Below are 20,294 nucleotides of genomic sequence, written 5' to 3'. Positions count from 1 at the left end.
CAAAACTGTAAATCGGCCAATGGCATGATTAAAGCAAAAGTCATAAGCTTCACAATTAACTCTAAGGTTACTTGAATCTTCTCAATTGTACTTTCAGTAAAATAGGTTCATTGGTACACTTCCTCTGAGCACTCAACGATATTCTGAAAGAAATATTCCCCTTCTCCAAGCAGATTCCTTGGTCTTCTATATTCTTTTTTTGAAGAGAGATATAGAGAAGAGGAACACATCTATTTCTATCTTGGAGAAGAGCAATATAGCTACATCTAAGCTTTCCACACACACACACACACACACACACACAACCAGTAGGACACTTCCACCTACAGTGGCCTATTGGAGGGTAAAAGTAGAAAAGACAGTGGCTCAGTCTGGCCAATTAACTCAGAGAGAAACAAATGTCATATCCATTTCCTTCTCCTGTAATAATACTAGAAATGGATTCAGTTCTAAAACTAAAATAGTAGTTTAGATACTATATGGCTTAAATACATAGACACATTTAGTGAAATTGGAGGTCTTTCATTTCCATAGAGAGAAAATAAAGACGTTAATGACCCTAAAGAGTAATATATTTATTAACCCACAATTCCCAGTTATAAAGCATAAACTCAAGTTATTCAAATCAAAGCACCTATGACATTTGCTGTTTCTAAGTTTCCTTTCTTATTACCCTCAGAACAAAATACTTACATGTAAAAGATCGTATTACATAGCTAGCATTGGAATATCTACAAATGTGAGCAACATGTTTGAACTTTATATAGAAGAGCTAAACTTAACTTCCATATACAGCATTTGGATCTATCTGCTCAAAGTCTCGACAGTCTCAGGAACTGTAAGAGTTAACTAGAAAAGCCAAGCAAAAGTCTTGCAATGAAATCCAGAACAATATTGCAGATGTGTGGAGCCTACAGAAGGTGGAGCCCATTTATTCTGCATGCATATTTAATGTGTAAAATGATTTTTAAGTCTTAAAACAACCTCTTGGAAATGCTATGAACTGCAAAGCTAGGCGAACCCGATGCATTCCTAAATATAAAGAGGAGAGAAAGAAATGCACCAAGAGTAAAAATTCCTGGTTACTCACGATTCTTTTCACCTCTCCACCTTGATCCAGCTTTCATTCTGCCTGAGACACCCACAGGAGAAGTTATTTCTGCCATCAAGAGCAGCAGCAGCAACAGTACAGCCATGCCAGGTAAAAATAACCTCTAAGGAGAGTCCTGTCACAGACGAACCTGAAGGCTTTTACTGGGAATAGAAAACCCTGGAGCCAATCCTGTCATTTTATTCAGCAGAAATGCAAAAAAGGCTGTTTTTCCCATAAATTTTCAAAACGCAGGTATGTTCTCATCAGGCTTTCCATTTGAATTATTCAGGGAATGTTAAAAAAATTAGAAAGGATGTAAAACCTTCCTCTAGACATAAGCAAAATGTCAGGAGAGATGAGCTGACAATTTTCTCTGGTCTTTTCTGCAGCTATGAATTCCTAACCTACCCTTGCCAACTCTCACTTGTTCCAAATGTTTGTCAACATTTTTCATAGCACGATAAAAGGAAAGAGCTGAGATTTCAGCATTTTCCCACCTACCCATTCTGTACCACAGATTATAGTACTTGACAAATCTGAATATTTAATTTTGGCACTGCAAACACACCTCATTTCAAATAGAGGTGGTTGTTAAGGAAAAGAAAAAAAAAAAAAACAACTCTGCTTTTTCTCAAAGCTCTATCTAATGTCTTGGAGAAGGGATTAGATATATAAATATCTGCTGCTAAGACATGATAAAAATACTTCTGAAAAGGGGGAGTGATAAACAATTATCTTTCCTACTTAGCTGTACTATGTAAATTATATATTCAAGGACTAATGTAAAAAGACAGTTTTCAAAAAATACCCCAGACCCACGAAGCAGGCAAATGTAATGTACATTGTACATTCAAAGATTATCTGCATTTCATTATAAACACTTGTTTGTTTATAAATACATATTGGTATATTCCATCTCTCTTGTTTCCTGCAGAATGATTTTTATCACCTTGTGAGCTGAGCAGATATTTGAGCAAATTAGTCTTCTCTGTTTTACAATTAAGTCTATTTCCCATAGGTAAATTGCAGTATTGTCTATTGTCATGAGTGTTTTGAAACTGTACCAATATGAGAAATTTGTTTTGCTTTGGGGAAAAAATTATTCTTTAATAATAAAAATAATGTAAGGCTTCTTGGAGCATTAGAGAATAATATGCATACGTTTATTTTAACAAGCATATAAATCTATTTTAGGATACCTTTAAACACATAATATTTTACAACCTGACCTAATTCTACAGTTAAATAGTTCACACAGCTGCCAAAACATATTTCTAAAACACATGCCTGAGAATATGCTGTTTACTGTTAGTCCTCTAGACTGCAGCAGAAGAGGGAAAAAGTCTACAGAAGCCAAGCAAGTAACATAAACCGGTGAAACAGGCTGGGTGGGAGACAAGAAGGAGAGGTGGGGATTGTGGCTCTGTGCAGAGAAAGCCTCGTGAAAGGTGGCTTCTGTCATTCAAGCTCAGATGAATGTCGCCATGACACATGCAGATTCTGGGTTGCTGGATAGTTGAAGTTTTTAACAGAAGCTAGAAATTCAGATTATTATGAGGAATCTCCTGGTTATTAAAGCAAAAGTGATACAACTCTAAAATTCTTAACTAGTCATATAAAGCAGAACATGCTGAATCTGGTTCTAACTTAAATTTTCTAGACTCACTGATCAAGACATAAATGCCTATAACTTGTCAGATATATCATTAATAGAAAACATCCACAAAATAAGCTCATAGTTTAAAGGGATAGACATTTAAACATAATTTTCCATGCTGTCACTTTCTTTCCTTGGTTATTAGTATTTCAAGATGTTCCAAACAGGAAATCCTACTTAAATATATTCTATTTCAGTTGAAATCAATTATAATCAAATAAAAGCAGCACCTTAATCTCCTATAATTCACACTATACTAGTGAAAGTGCAAAGCTCACATTGTCGATTAACTTTGTCTATTAACATTGTCTATTAACAAGAATTGGGAGATCATCAAGAAGGAATACTTACAGATAGGGCTGTGCATTGACTTATATGTTCTCATTTGCTTTCCACAGCCATTAATATTACAAGATGTTTTAGATCAATAAGGGTGTCCCTGGTAGCTCAGCTGGTAAAGAATCTGCAATGTGGGAGAACTGGGTTCAATCCCTGGGTTGGGGAAATCCCCTGGAGGAGGGCATGGCAACCCAGTCCAGTATTCTTGCCTGGAGAAATTCCCGTGGACAGGGGAGCCTGGTGGGCCACAGGTCATGGGGTTGCATAGAGTTGGACACAACTGAGTGACCAAGCATATAGATCAATAGGAAATTCTAGCTACATTCTATGGAGAAGGCAATGGCACCCCACTCCAGTACTTTTGCCTGGAAAATCCCATGGATGGAGGAGCCTGGTAGGCTGCAGTCCATGGGGTCGCTAGAGTTGGACACGACTGAGCGACTTCACTTTCACTTTTCACTTTCATGCATTGGAGAAGGAAATGGCAACCCACTTCAGTGTTCTTGCCTGGAGAATCCCAGGGACGGGGAAGCCTGGTGGGTTGCCGTCTATGGGGTCGCACAGAGTTGGACACGACTGAAGCAACTTAGCAGCAGCAGCAGCAGCTACATTCTAAGACCAGCTTTCAAGCCTGCAAACTTTCTAACATAAAGGCAGTAAAGATGGGTTTGTCTGCTCTAAAATAACAAACTGATACAAAGTCAGTTATTTGACAGTCACATCCTAAATTCCATGTCTGTAACTATTTCAACTTAAAACATTAAATAGGCAAAGTGCACTTCTGCACCTTCTTTTCTTTCCTGTCCCAAACTCTCCTTCCACTTGGCTATATAAACGTACTCTAGTGTGAGTGGATGGAGGTGAGCAATCTCATTCTTCCTAAATGAAACTGATCAGTACCCTCATGTCAACTAAACTGATAAATAAATCCTGACTCATGGAAATTAATGGGAGCAGTCAAAAACTCCTGCTATCCATTTATGCACCATGTTTCCTGAGTACCTGACATGTGTCAGGCAGGGGGCTAATTAGTGAGGAGTTGCAATGAATCAATTGATGTAGTTGTTGCCCTCATGGAGCTGATGTTCTTGTGAGTGGAAATAGACACCATATAACAAAATCCTACTGTCAGACACATAGCTATCCAAAATGTCGCTATCATTTCTAATCAGATAGGGAAAGAATGTAGAAACTTGAATGTGGTGAAAAATAATACAAATCTAAAAAATAAAGCCTTTAATCCAGTGAGAATTGGCATATCTGTCCACAATATATAAAAGGCATTATTCTTATATAAGGAATATTTAAATTAAATAAAGAATAATGGCTATGCTGTGGCAAATGGATTTAGAAAGATAAGAGTTATAATTGGAAAGCCACTTAAAGGTTATTGCAACAGTTCAGGCAAGAAATGACAATGGCCTAGGGTTCTGGAGTAGAGATGGACAGGTGGATAGATTTGAAAGAAATAAAACTGATAAAACTTGTTGCTTTTTGTTTGAGAAATATGCACCTGAAGTGTCAGCTATATAGTGTCACCCAAGCCTGTGAAATATTAGTGTCTACTTATTGAACTATATAAGTCAACAATAACGTGTGATGTCTTTCTTCATCTTTTACAGGAGAATGGACTTGTCTAAGGGGTTCCCAAGCGGCACTAGTGGTAAAGAACCCGCCTGCCAGTGCAGGAGACGTAAGAGACACAGGTTCGATCCCTGGGTCCAGAAGATCGCCTGAAAGAGGGCATGGCAGCCCACTCCAGTATTCTTGCCTGGAGAATACCATGGACAGAGGAACCTGGCAGCTACAGTCCGTAGGGTTGCAAAGAGTCGGACACGACTGAAGTGACTTAGCACACATGCACTTTTTCAGAGGAAAATAAACCAACTACAACTGCAGATGCTAGTAAAAGATACAATTTATTCCTATGACAGTTTGCAAATTGTTTGTATAAACATGACCTCCCATAATCCCTAAACCAGTTTTGTGGCAATAGGCTGATTGTTCATACATTTTCAGTTAAAAAAAAATGCTCAATAAACAAGTAAAAGCAAAAACAGCTAAAGTTTGAGAGGTCAAAATTCTTTTCCAACATACAAGATCTAGATTAGAAAATGGCAGGGTTTCTGGGGTGGCTTTAAAATATTTCCAGAAATTCTTTAATATTCCTTCCTTCAAGGAGAGGACACGAATGTCCAGTCCTGAGTAGGGACAGAGAAGCCACTGAAAATAAAGTGAAAGTTATGGTGTGACTCGGGCTATGTTGTGAAAGACACTGAGATTTCCTTTCCCTGCTACTTCTCTCTCCTTTCGATCTTCAGTCTAGTAATCCAGCTGTCACATTGTACAGAAACTTAGGCAGCTTATGCAGAGGCTTACAGATAAGGAACTGAGGTTATTAATCAGCAAGCAACTGAGGTCTGCCAACCCCCATGCCAGTGAGCTGATGGACTGTGCCCACTATAGCCTGGCTAACAACTTGACTGCACCTTCATGAGGCCCTGTGCCAGTACCACCAGCTAAGCTGTTCTAGATTCCTGACTTTCAGAACCCACATATGACAACAGATGTTTATCGTTTTAAGATGCTGATCTTCAAGTGTAACTTCTACGCATCAGGAGATAAGTACTATAGCCTGGGTGAGAACAGTCCTCTCATTTCTTTCCATCACAATTACTTCCAAAGCCATGGTTTTGATTCCCACATTAAAAGGCCATGGTAAAGGCCATGGCTGCAATCACAATGTCAAATAATCACATCACTATTTAATTTCATGTACATGAGTGAGGTGGGTGGGTCAGGTGAAAATACATTAATTCAAGGGACATCAACTTGGCGAACTCTTTTCTAATCGGTGCCACAAATTCCTTTTGCTTGATCTATTTGATCAACAAAATGGTTTTGAACATTTGCATTTGCACGTGTTTAGGTCAGGCGCATACACCCCAGTTCACATAGTTCCCAAAGTCCCTAATTTCTCACTCCAGTTAGAGGACCTTGCATATTTAGATTACCAGCCTGGTTTCAGGATTCATTTTATAATCAAATTATCATAAAAGTGTCATCAGTGTCTTCCATAAAATGCTGTATTACATTTTTAGAAAAAATTTCCCCAGCTTTCAGTTCAGTTCAGTCTCTCAGTTGTGTCTGACTCTTTGCGACCCCAAGGATTGCAGCATGCCAGGCCTTCCCCAGCTTTTCTGAGATACAACTGACATATCACATTATATAAGTTTAATGCCTACATGTTGATTTGATACACTTATATGCTGCAAAATGATTACTGTTGAATTAACTAACACCTACAACAAATCAAATAATTACCATTTCATTTTTTCATGACAGCATGTAACATTTATTTTCTTAGCAACTTCCAAGTATGCTTATAAGATAGTAACTATAATCACTGTGTTGTACATTAGATACCTATACCTTATTCATCTTGTAACTGGGCATTTGTACTCTTTGAACAACATGTCCCCCACCCCCACCACCCTTGGTAACCACCAGTCAAGTATCTTTTTCTAGAAGCTTGATACAATGCCATACTTCTAAGAAATATCTGGCTATGAGACCCCAGGACAGCATCTAACACATTGCATGCCCTCAATAAACATTTCATGTAAGTAATTCATTGGTATATTTGCCTAAGAAGAACATCAACATGGTGGAACAAAAACTGTGAGTGATGGTGTCCTGTGTTCTTATCTTTTTTATTTTCTCCAGAAAGCCCTAAGTCCATCCCCGGTAACTGCTTTTGTTAAAAAAAATTGTTAAAAAAATATGTATTTGGCTATGCCCAGTCTTAGTTGTGGCATCTGGGACCCAGCTCCCTGACCATCGATTGATCCCAGGTCCCCCATATTGGGATTGCGGAGTCCCAGCCACTGAACCACTACAGGAAAGAAACCGTTACACACTCCAGGAAAGTCCCTGGTACCTGATTTTTAAAGATATATGAATTAACTTATTTTTATGACTTACATAAAAGGGCTCTTCATTTCTTAAAAGCATTCTGCTCATTGTTTGTTTTTTGGTGCCATGTTATAATAATCAATAGTATTATAGGTCATTCAAGATCAGTGAGAATGTAAAGCTCAAACATAATTACTCATATCATCTGAATTGGGTTCAGCATACTAAATCTATAAGGATACATGTGGGCTGAAAATAATTATATAAAAATGCTTTTATTGTGTCCCTAATGCCATGATTAATAAAAAAAACTCAGCCGTGGTAGCATTTCATTCATTCCACCAATAACTAGAACAGATATTTATACAAAGTTGTAATAATTATTTAATTGGATGAATAAATTAACAAGTAAAGAAAGAGAACCACTTTTTGCAAATAACAACACCAATTTTCAAGGACATAGGTATACAAAACAGGCTACTAGCAGCCCTGAAATTCTTTTAGTAACTATAGGAGTGTGATTGATACATTCACACATAGATAAGTGGCTAGATAATTGAATAGAGAGAGACACTGTTCTGGGTACCAAACAGGTATTAAACTTAACCATGTTCATAAGCTCATAGCTGATCAGACACCAAGCAAACTTAGAAAACTTAAAAAAAATTAACTATATCAGGTTCTTAAGAAATAAACATTTAATGCTAACAGAGTTTGGGAAATGATTTTGTATCGAGGAAATGTATGGAAGAAGTTTTGATTTAGGCAGGACTAAAATTAAATATGGGTCAGGCAATAAAGAGTCTTCCTGCAATGCAGGAGACCTGGATTTGATCCCTGGGTCGAGAAATACTCTGGAGAAGAGAATGGCTACACACTCCAGTATTCTTGCCTGGAGAACTCAATGGAGAGAGGGGCCTGGCAGGCTACAGTGCATGGAGTCACATAGAGTCGGACATGACTGAAAATACTGGTCAAGTACAAATGATGACAAAGGTTAGGATCTTCAACATATGAGTAAAAAAGATGAGAGAAGAGACTTGGATATGCATCTGTAAAGCTGTATCAAGAGGGCCTTCTGTGGCTGGAACAGACTGATTTTGTGGGAAAGCTGCAGTGAAGACAGGTAGTGTCTTTTCCTGAGGAGCAGGAAGTTCAGTTGGAGAACAAGGAGGAAATCTTAAAAGTCCTGAACAAGGCAGTATGAGGAAGAGGACCACCGCAATCATGAAAAGAGGGATATAGTCTCAGCAAATGGGTAGATCCTTCTTGTTTAATTAAACAAACAAGATGATCCTTTGTCAAGTGTTTAATCAGAAACTCTTCCATGCAGGCATCACTTGCCTAGAATATCGCAGGTTTCCCCTTCCTGGGTGTCATCAGTTCCACCCTCTAAAGGGTGACAAGTCACTTTTTCAAGTGGATTCTAAAGACTGTGTCTACATACAAGAAAAACTACAACTTGAACATGACAGGAAATTAAATGTCAACTGCTTAGCTTACAGCTGGTAAGCTCCATTCCCATACCTCCTGGGTGCCCTCCGTGGAGGTAGAAGTTTAGTTAAAGTGAAAAGGGCTTGTCTCTTTCCAAGGGTTTTTCAAGATCAAGATGGTTTTTGAATTCTAAGTCTGTGTGCTAATCTACTCCAAGTGTAAGGCTACAAGAGGGTTTAGGCCAGTTAATCAGGAAATTGTTGATAGAGAATTGATGTTCATCTTCTCTCTTTCTTGGAAAATGCATCAGAAAAGGAGACTGTTGGTCTCTGATGTATGGAAGGCTCATAACCCATAAGCATGTCATGGTCATGGCAAATAGATGGGGAAAGAATGGAAATGGTGAGAGAGTTTATTTTGGGGGGCTCCAAAATCACTGCAGATGGTGACTGCAACCATGAAATTAAAAGATGCTTGCTCCTTGGAAGAAAAGTTATGACCAATCTAGACAACATATTCAAAAGGAGAGACAGTACTTGGTTGACAAAGCTCCATCTAGTCAAAGCTAGTTTTTCCAGTAGTCATGTATGGATGTGAGAGTTGGACTACAAAGAAAGCTGAGCACCAAAGAACTGATGCTTTTGAACTGTGGTGTTGGAGAAGACTCTTGAGAGTCACCTGAACAGTAAGGAGATCAAATCGGTCAATCCTAAAGAAAATCAACTCTGAATATTCATTGGAAGGACAGATGCTGAAGCTAAAGTTCCAATACTTTGGCCACCTGCTGTGAAGAACTGACTCATTGGAAAAGACCATGATGCTGGGAAAGATTGAAGGCAGGAGGAGAAGGGAATGACAGAGGATGAGATGGTTGGATGGCATCACCAGCTCAACATGAGTCTGAGCAAGCTCCAGGAATTGGTGAAGGACAGGGAAGCCTGGCATGCTGCAGTTGCAAAGAGTCGGACATGACTGAGCAACTAAACTGACTGATGTCACAGGCAAAGCACACCTGATATTTGGGCTTGAAAATCATTGAATAAAAACTTTCTTATATAGAGCAGTTTCCAGAAAACTAACTTTCTGACAGCTAGCCTTATGACTCTAGCATTAATATCTTCTCAAAATGAAATCATATTGAGGGCCAAGACTATCCATAAGAAATCCAGCGTTTCCAGTACTTTCAGCTCTTATCTATGAAATGTATAACTAGCCTTCTAATAAGCCATTAAAAAAGTTTAAAAAAATGAGAGCATTGACAGAAAAATAGAGCATTGTGCCAGAAATTAAAGATGAATACTTATGTTAAAAGCAAAACATTATTTTTCATGACATCAGGTATTATCTAACCTATCCAAAAAGTATTGTTATTTTCCTAAGTAGATGGTTAAGAATTCACGAAATTCTATAATATTAGAGTAATGACAACAACATTATTTTATTATCAACAGAAGAAAGTGAAAGGTTTATATACAAAGGAATACTGAGTAGTCAACATTCATGAATAAAGAATGTGTTTTTCAATATAACTTTCTAGTTAAATGAGAGAAAATCAGAGAACCTTCAACCCATTTTAATCAAGCTTCTCTATAATTCATCTTACCAATTAATATTAGGTCTAGCATGCCATATTCGAGAAGGCAATGGCAACCCACTCCAATACTCTTGCCTGGAAAATCCCATGGACGGAAGAGCCTGGTAGGCTGCAGTCCATGAGGTCGCTAAAGGTCGGGCACGACTGAGCGACTTCACTTTCACTTTTCACTTTCATGCATTGGAGAAGGAAATGGCAACCCACTCCAGTGTTCTTGCCTGGAGAATCCCAGGGACGGGGAGCCTGGTGTACTGCCATCGATGGGGCCGCACAGAGTTGGACACTACTGAAGCGACTTAGCAGCAGCAGCATACCATATTTATTTTTCCAGTAGCAATTGAGGCTTTTGTGATACATGAACTTCATCAATGTTTTGCAAAGACCTGTGAATACAGAGGCCATTTATGAAGATAAAGTGTGCTCCTAAAAGGACTGTGGTAGTGTTGGCAAAGGTGATGCAATAGTTCCTGCCACCATAAAAGCTCATCTGTTTGCATCTTTTGGCAATCCTCCCATGGAGAGGCTTAGTTTGTTTCAGTACCACTTGAATCTGGATTAGACTGTTCACTTATTTTTACCAGTGAAATACAGCAAATTCATGTCTGACTCCTGAGGTTCATCTTTATGAGATAGCATCTACTTTTGTTCTCTTGACATTCTGCCCCAAAAATTGTCATAAAAAGAATCTGATCTATCTTACTGGACGCTGAGAAGTAACATGGAAATGAATGAGGCACTGCATCTGATAGCTTCCACCAGCTGCCAGCCATGGATGTTTTGCCATGGGAAGATTTGGGTTAAACTTACACATGCTCAGTTGTGTCCTTATTTAGCCTCTTCTTGGTCTCAGCTTTCTACTTTGTAAAATGAGGATAATTGTACTATCTGACTTGTAGAGTGCTTGAGAATATTAAATGAGTAAATGAAATATCTTAAACTATTACCTGGAATAGCATACATGTGAATAAAATATAAGTAACAATATTAGTATTGCTGTCATTGTTGCTGCAATTCTTATTTATCTTTTACAGAAAAGGAAACTGAGACTCAAAGGGATTAAATACATTTCTCAAAGCCACAGAGCTGAGGAACCAAGATTCAGACTTTTGGGGTCCAGAGCTTTGTTGTTTAGTTGTTAAGTTCTGTCTGACTCTCTTGAAACCTTCTAGACTGGAACTTGTCAGGCTCCTCGGTCCATTTCCCAGGCAAGATACTGGAGTGGGTGGCCATTTCCTTTTCCAGGTGATCTTCCTGACCCTCATTTCCTGCGTAACTGGCAGAGTCTTTAACACTGAGGAATCAGGGAAGTCAGATTCAGAGTATAGCTAGCTATTAAACACCATACCTTTCTATATCTGTTCTGTGACTGATTTATTCAGAGATACTATGTGCCAGCCACTGTGGTCAGTGAATTCACATATATAATTAATTCAATATTGTAATTATCCTGGTTCAACTAATCTAAGCATTTAAATATGACTTTGTACAACATTCACAGCCTTGTCTTCTCAATGAAACTATGAGCTATGCCATGTAGGGCCACCCAAGATGGATGTCACGGTGGAGAGCTCTGACAAAATGTGGTCCACTGGAGAAGGGAATGGCAAACCACTTCAGTATTCTTTCCTTGAGAACCCCATGAACAGTATGAAAAGGCAAAATGAGAGAACACTGAAAGATGAACTCCCCAGGTTGGCAGGTGCCCAATATACTACTGGAGATCAGTAGAGAAATAACTCCAGAAAGAATGAAGAGATGGAGCCAAAGCAAAACAACATCCAGCTGTGGATGAGACTGGTGATGGAAGCAAGGTCTGATGCTGTAAAGAGCAATATTGCATAGGAACCTGCAATGTTAGGTCCATTAATCAAGGCAAATTGGAAATAGTCAAACAAGAGATGGAAAGAGTGAACATCAACATTTTAGGAATCAGTGAACTAAAATGGACTGGAATGGGTGAATTTAACTCAGATGAATATTATATCTACTACTGTGGGCAAGAATCCCTTAGAAGAAATGGAGTAGCCCTCATAGTCAACAAAAGATTCTGAAATGCAGTACTTGGATGCAATCTAAAAAATGATAGAATGATCTCTGTTTGTTTCTAAGGCAAACCATTCAATATCACAGTAATCCAAGTCTATGCCCCAACCAGTAATGCTGAAGAAGCTGAAGTCGAAGGGTTCTATGAAGACCTACAAGACCTTCTAGAACTAACACCCAAAAAAGATGTTCTTTTCATTATAGGGGACTGGAATGCAAAAGTAGGAAGTCAAGAAATACATGGAGTAACAGAATATTTGGTCTTGGAGTACAGAATGAAGCAGGGTAAAGGCTAACAGAGGTTTGCAAAGAAAACTCACACTGGTCATAGCAAACACTCTCTTCCAACAACACAAGAGAAGGCTCTACACATGGACATCACCAGATAGTCAATACTGAAATCAAATTGATTATATTCTTTGCAGCCAAAGATGGTGAAGCTCTATACAGTCAGCAAAAACAAGACTGGGAGCTGACTGTGGCTCAGATCATTATTGCCAAATTCAGACTGAAATTGAAGAAAGTAGGGAAAACCACTAGACCATTCAAGTATGACCTAAATCAAATCCCTTATGATTATAGAGTGGAAGTGATGAATAGATTCAAGGGATTAGATCTGATAGACAGGGTGCCTAAAGAACTGTGGGTGGAGGTTCATGACATTGTACAGAAGGCAGGGATCAAGACCACCCCCAAGAAAAAGAAATACAAAAAGGCAAAACGGTTGTCTGATGAGGAGTTACAAATAGCTGTGAAAAAAAGAGAAGGAAAGGCAAAGGAGAAAAGGAAATATATACCCATTTGAATGCAGAGTTCCAAAGAATAGCAAGGAGAGATAAGAAAGCCTCAGTGATCAATGCAAAGCAATGCTAATGCATGCTAAGTCGCTTCAGTCATGCCTCCGTCCACAGGATTCTCCAGGCAAGAATACTGGAGTGGGGTGCCATTTCCTTCTCCAGTGCAAAGCAATAGAGGAAAACAATAGAACATCAAAGACTAGAGATCTCTTCAAGAAAATCAGAGATACCAAGGGAACATTTCATGCAAAGATGGGTTCAATAAAGGACAGAAATGGTATGGACTAAACAGAAGCAGAGATATTAAGAAGAGGTGGCAAGAATACACAGAAGAACTATATAAAAAAGATCTTCATGACCCAGATAATCATGATGGTGTGATCACTCACCTAGAACCAGACATCCTGGAATGTGAAGTCAAGAGGGCCTTCAGAAGCATCACTATGAACAAAGCTAGTGGAGGTGATGGAATTCCAGTTGAGCTCTTTCAAATCCAAAAAGATGATACTGTGAAACTGCTGCACTCAATATGCCATCAAATTTGGAAAACTCAGCAGTGGCCACAAGACTGGAAAACATTATTGTTCATTCCAATCCCAAAGAATGGCAGTGGAAACAGTGTCAGGCTTTATTTTTGGGGGGCTCCAAAATCACTGCAGATGGGGATTTAAGCCATGAAATTAAAAGATGCTTACTCCTTGGAAGAAAAGTTATGACCAACCTAGATAGCATATTCAAAAGCAGAGACATTACTTTGTCAACAAAGGTCTGTCTAGTCAAGGCAATGGTTTTTCCAGTAGTCATGTATGGATGTGAGAGTTGGGCTATGAAGAAAGCTGAGCACTGAATAATTGATTCTTTTGAACTGTGCTATTGGAGAAGACTCTTGAGAGTCCCCTGGATGTCAAGGAGATCCAACCAGTCCACCCTAAAGGAAATCAGTCCTGAATATTCGTTGGAAGGACTGACACTGAAGCTGAAGCTCCAATATTTTGGCACCTGCTATGAAGAACTGACCCATTTGAAAAGACTGTGATGCTGGGAATTATTGAAGGCAGTAGGAGAAGGGACAACAGAGGATGAGTTGGCTGGATTGCATCACTGACTCAATGGACGTGAGTTTGCGCATGCTCTGGGAACCCATGATGGACAGAGAAGCCTGGTGTACTGTAGTCCATGGGGTCAGAAAGAGTCAGACATGACTGAGTGACTGAACTGAACTGTACAACATTCCAGGCCCTCCCTATCCATCTACCATCATCTCTCATGACTCCTTCCCTCCTATTCTCCCTGGATTTCAGTCCATCCTTTCCATGCACTTCTGTGCATGCCATTCTCTCTGGTTATGATCCCCTTTCCCTGCTGTTTCTTTCAAAACTTTTACAGTTAATTTTACTATAAGGCCCTACCCCACCTTCTCTTCCTCTGTGAAGACCTACTTCCTTTTCCTTAGAAGGTTCTCAGGCACCTTCTCTGTTCCCATAGTCACTGTCAATGTATTATTGCTGAAATGAAGTGTGACTCTTTCGAAAGTTTTGTTTACTTATGTCTCTTTCATTGACTGTGAGCTATAGAAGGCAGGACTTCGTATTTTTTATTTATCTTCATGTTCCTGGACTTTAATAAATAACCTCTAGTTGAGTACTTTTTTTGGGTGCAACATACACCATTTGTGTTCCTGGATCTTTTTCTTGCGTTTATATTCTTATGCACATATTAACATTTTATATTGAAAATTACTATTTGAGGTAATAGAGGAGAATTGTGATTTAATGTAAAAAACTGGGTTTAGAAAGAGTCAGGCTTGAGTTCAGATTTCAGCTCCATCACTTGTTTAGCAGTGCAACCTTGAACAAGTGATGTAAATTCTGGACTTCAATTTAATTCCAAACAAGTGATGTAAATTCTAGGCTTCAATTTAATTCCAAACAACTGGAAAAATAATACTTCTGCTGAAGACTTCACATACATATGTGTATCTAAAAGAAAAGGAAAAGGAAAGTGAAGTTGCTCAGTTGTGTCTGACTCTTTGCAACCCTATGGGGACTGTAGCCTGCCAAGCGCCTCTGTTAATGGAATTCTCCAGGCAGGAATACTGGAGTGGGTTGCCATTTCCTCCTCCAGGGGATCTTTCTGACTCAGGGATCGAGCCTGCGTCTCTTGCACTGCAGGCAGACTCTTTACCATCTGAGCCACAAATTTGAAGATGAATTTCATCATGATATGTAAAGTACATTGAATATACCATGGCTCAATCTTCTGGAAAAATTATTATCATCATTAAGGAAGATTTTATGAATGGAGAGCTGTTTTGCTTTATCAATCTCATATATGTAAAAGAGGTGAAGTCTTGTTCTGTTCTGAGAACATTAAATTTTAAAAACAATACATTCCTTAGAGAGTCCAAGATTTATAAGCATACTAAGATGTTAACAGACTCAGAAGATAGGAAAATTGTCCATGGAGATATATTCATTCAATCTTTAAACAGAGAAAACTTATTTTTTATAACCAGAACTTAACTTTTAGTATATATATTAGCGTAAGCACATCATAACAGAAAATGTTTGACAATACAATTATGAATGATACAAATCTACTAAAAAAAGACCCAAACCAACAAACACCACCAGCAAAGTATTTTTATAGCTTGTTTCCTCAGCATTTTACTATTATTATTGTTTTTTGTTTTCAGGTGGGTCTGGCATCTCATGCCTTCATGATTACAACCTTAAATTTAGTGACACTTTATGCATCATTAACTGCTCTTAACAAAATTTTATAAATCTATTTCTATCAACTATTCAGCTACTTCAAGTTTCAGTGTCTGTTCAATACAATTAAAGCCAATAGGGTGTCTGTCTAAAGGTTCAAGCCTCTTTGTATGGAGAAAAGTCAGTACTTTTCATGTAACTTGTGCTTCAAGCTGTATAAAAAGATCTATGCATCCTTCCAGACTTAAAAAAAGGCATATGACTGAAATTGCAGAATATTGTAAGACACTTTTTTCTCCAAATGTAAAAACACTTTGAAAATAAATCCAATAGATAAAAGTTTAACACTAGCTTTTGTAGCTTATTTTAAGAAGCCAGCATAGAAAAGACAATATTGATTTTTGAAGTAGAAGTATATAGACTTTCACTTAACTTGCCATACACACACATACAGAAAACTGTAATTCTTTAACTTCAGGGGCTTTAATTACTGCATTTTGACCTTTTATTGATAATTAAATGATTTCCTACACAAATGAAACTTTTTATTATAAATCTGAATTGAATGCATATCCAAAATACCTTTCTATTAACTATCTTAGTAGTAAATGTATTCTATTCTACATGCCTCCATTACCTCAGTAATTTTTAGGGGGTGGAAAAGAAAATAGCACATTTGATTCACTGAAAACATTTTAACCAGCAACAGAAATTTTGCCTATATCATAAAAAGTTAAAAAATGTAGCTAGACTGTTTCTGGCATTGAATTGATTAAGTACTGAAAAAAATGGAAATGATGTTAATGACATTACTATGTAACTCTACAAAGGGAGCTTAACAAACATTCAAATTCAAAGCCTTTGCTAAGCACTTCAGCTGATGTACTAATTACTTCAATTTAATCATATTCAGGGGCTTCCCAGGTGGCTCAGTGGTAAAGACTCTGTCTGCCAGGGCAGGAGACAGGTGAGAATCGGTTTCAATCCCTGGGTCGGGAAGATCCCCTGGAGGAGTAAATGGCCATACACTCCCGTATTCTTGCCTGAGAAATCCCATAAATGGAGAAGCCTGGTGGGCTACAGTCCACGGGGTCACAAAGAGCTGGACAGGACTTACAACTGAGCTAGTACATACCCACATAACCATCTTCAGGAAAATTACCAGAATGTGCCATTGAATCTTTTACCATAGAAAGCAGAACTATTTATTTATCATCATGTTAGTTAAAGATGTTTGACCCAGTGCCTTTGTGTGAAGAGAGTACAGAATAGCAAAAACAGATTTCTCAATGTGTCTAAGGATGGCCTGATGATAAATGAGGGTTCTATTTAAATCCAAACTGGATGTTGTAATCATAGCTTGCTTTGGTTTAGCAGGTATACCTATACCCCCAAATTATTTTTAAAATTATTTGTGTCATTTTTAAGCAGAACAAAATCAGTATGTGAAGATATAATATAGAAGTAGATTTAAGAATTCTCTGTTCACTTTGTGTGTGTATGTGTAAATGTGTTTATGTGTGTGTGTGTGTTTGTTAAACTTTCCACTCACCCAGAATTCTTCCCTCTCCTTCTGTTTTTATTACACTGTTTTGGGTTTAATTCATATTATCCTTGTGGTACAAGTCAGTTTGCCAATACAACTTTATGTAGCATATTTCTCCTATTGCAGAGAAAAAGGTACCCTGTGTAAACTTGAGAATTATCCATTTTACTCAAGTGTCTAATACATCCTGAAACAAACTCATAGATCATAATAGAAAGAAACATTTAAAATCAATCTACACCACTGAAAATTATATGTCAATAAAAGTAGATTATTTAAAAAAAAAATCAGCATTCTGTTTTCATCATTTGCAGACTGAGGCAATCTGAGAATAAGTAGGATTAATCAGAGTTGAGTCAACCTCACCTTTAGAAAATGGGAAGATAACCCCCTTTAGTAATAAAATCTCTCAAGTTGTCAAAATATTTTATTTTTTACTACTAAGGAAACTTTGGGTTATACATTGACAGTCTTCACTTTCACATTAAAGTGTAAATATTCATAGGAAGTAGTGATATGTTAAATTGTTATCACACTTTCAGGAAGTGTGAAATCTCAAAAGACAGCTTTAGGGTGTTATAAGGCCTACATTCAAATCTTGATGATGTGACTTATAGACAAATAGATGTGAGCAGGTCATCCCTCCTAGGTGAGCCTCCATTTTCTCAACTTATATATGTATTAAGAGTACTTGGCTCATCAAATCTCTCGGCTCAATTGAGATGATACACGGTCATTTGATTTATGACTGTAAATAGGCATATTGGAAAGTATTATAAATAGGCAATAGGAAAGTATTGGATGATTTAGGATTAGCATTTTTTATAATTAAATTTATCTACATATAATTAAATTTATTTTGAAGGATAATTGCTTTACAATATTGTGTTGGCTTTTGCCAAACATCAACATGAATCAGCCATGGTTTCCATGGATATGTGCATACGGACCTCCACTGGATATTTCCGGAGGCTTACTCTGTTTTTTTCATCAAAATGCTAATGCTATAGGTGTGGAGTAGGTCTCAGGAAATATCCAGTGGAGATCCATATATACATATGCATGGACACCTATGATTGGTTGAATTGCAGGGAAGCATATAAAAGACAGGGATGAATGTGGGTGAGATGGAGAAGTACTGAAAATATTCCTTTTGTAATGCTCCTAACTGTCCTTACTGAGGTACACAAGTTATGTCCACAAGATTTCCCCTCCTTTTTGATTAGAATTTCACTGGGACATTCTATGTATAGAGATTTAGAAGAGTTTTCTTTCTGTATAATTATGGTGCCTAAGACATATCTTCAGTAAGATTATTCTTAAATTTTCTTATCTCACAGATGCCTCTAAAGGAACATTTCTGGTAGATAGCTGCATGTGGTTCGAAAGACAGAGCATACACTCCCACATTACATGGGAACCAGGTAAATGTTCTCTTATTACTGTCATACTCTAAACAACAAAATTAAATATTTTTAAATTATAGAAGATATATTCAGATGTATTGTACATGACCTGGAAGAAGGTGACTGAGGCACTCTGTTCTATGGTCTGGGTAAGCTTGAGAGTTCCCTCCCCTTTCTAAGTCACTTCAGTCGTTTCTGACTCTGTGTGACCCCAGAGATGGCAGCCCACCAGGCTTCCCCGTCCCTGGGATTCTCCAGGCAAGAACACTGGAGAGGGTTGCCATTTCCTTCCTGAGAGTTCCCTCCCCTTACTCATGAACAAGTTTATTCACTGACTCCACACCTAAACAAGCACATGATGCTGGTTCATGTTGAACATGACCTGGACCTGGTTGGATCTCCTTGCTCCACACTGTTATGAAGTTATTGCATATTCCACAAGCAAATCCAAATGATGCATTAGTTATTTTCTTATTCATGCAGTCAGTAAATATTTAAGTGTTCACATGCCAGGCACTATTCTTCGAAAAGGAGACAAAGAAGTGTGTTGCAAAAAGAGAAAGTTGTGGCTCTCATGGAGCCTACATTTGAATTTTCCTTTGTCTCTTCGTGAAGATATTCAGAACGTCCAATCATGGTGCTTTCCAAGACCACAGCCTCTGATGAAGGTGCAGCCTCAGGAGCAATGTTTTATGCTATGTATCTTCCTCTAAGATCTGGCCAATGACCTGTTCTGTGGAGATGTATTGAGTCTCATTTTTAATTTTTAAGAATATGAATCAAGGGACTTCCCCGATGGTTCAGCTGTTAAGACTCCGTGCTTCCACTGCAGGGAGTGAAGATTTAATCCGTGACTGGGGAACTAAGACCCCAAATGCCACATGGCCAAGGAAACACCTCCCCCCAAAAGAAAAAAAATCAACAATGAACCTCTGCCTACAGCAAAAAAGTTACATGACTCTGTAAATGTACCCCAATTCAGTGAATTGTACAAGTAAAGCAAGTGAATTATATGGTAGGTAAATTATAACTCAATAAAAATTTCTAAAAAAATATGAATTAAATGTACAGAGACAATACAGAGAACACAAGAAGACTGAAAGGAATGAAGTAAAGAGAGGTTATGAAAGACAGCAGAGGTCATATTAGGAGAAAGTAGAAAAGGCAGAAAAGAACAAACCATGATACTGAGAGTAGAAGTTGAGGAAACCAGCTGATGGAGACATGCTCCTGAGACCCCTCGAACTGTCTGGATTCTAGAGCTAGGCTGCCTTTGATCAAATCTTAAATCACTTCATCTACTTCTTGACCGTCACGTGATCTCTACTTTTCCCAAGAAGTATTCCTGAGAAGCCATGTGTATGTACTTTTGTAATAAACTCTGAGTACTGGAACCATCTTCAGGTAAATTTCTTCATCTTGCAACAAATAAGCAGCCTAAATTAACCAGAAGGCATATCTGCTAACAACACATATGACTCCTTCCTTCCATTTCCACTATGTACCCACTCACATTTTATTCATTTATTAACATGTACATTTACGCTGACACATAGGGAGAACAAAGTCCTAGAAAAAAACTCATTAGCAAATGAACAATGCTTCCTTGATAACACAGAAGCTATTGTTAAAAAATTTATTGGAGTATAGTTTCTTTACAATATTGTGTTTTTTCTGCTGTACAGCCAAGTGAATCAGCTATATATGTGCATACATCCCTTCCCTCTTGGGTCTCCATTCCCCCAGCCCATCCCAC

General features: G+C 38.1%; 1 protein-coding gene across 1 annotated transcript in view; it reads right to left on the bottom strand.

The window, feature by feature from the left end:
• ROBO1 (roundabout, axon guidance receptor, homolog 1 (Drosophila)) overlaps window positions 1-20,294 on the bottom strand; it is a 1,299,652-nt gene that overhangs the window by 937,058 nt on the left and 342,300 nt on the right. The window lies entirely within an intron of this gene.

The sequence above is a fragment of the Bison bison genome, unplaced genomic scaffold (assembly GCF_000754665.1).
Source record: "Bison bison bison isolate TAMUID 2011002044 unplaced genomic scaffold, Bison_UMD1.0 scf7180017864200, whole genome shotgun sequence".
Taxonomy (NCBI): domain Eukaryota; kingdom Metazoa; phylum Chordata; class Mammalia; order Artiodactyla; family Bovidae; genus Bison; species Bison bison.
Note: the sequence above shows the minus strand (reverse complement) of the source record. Positions and strands in the feature narration are given on the sequence as shown.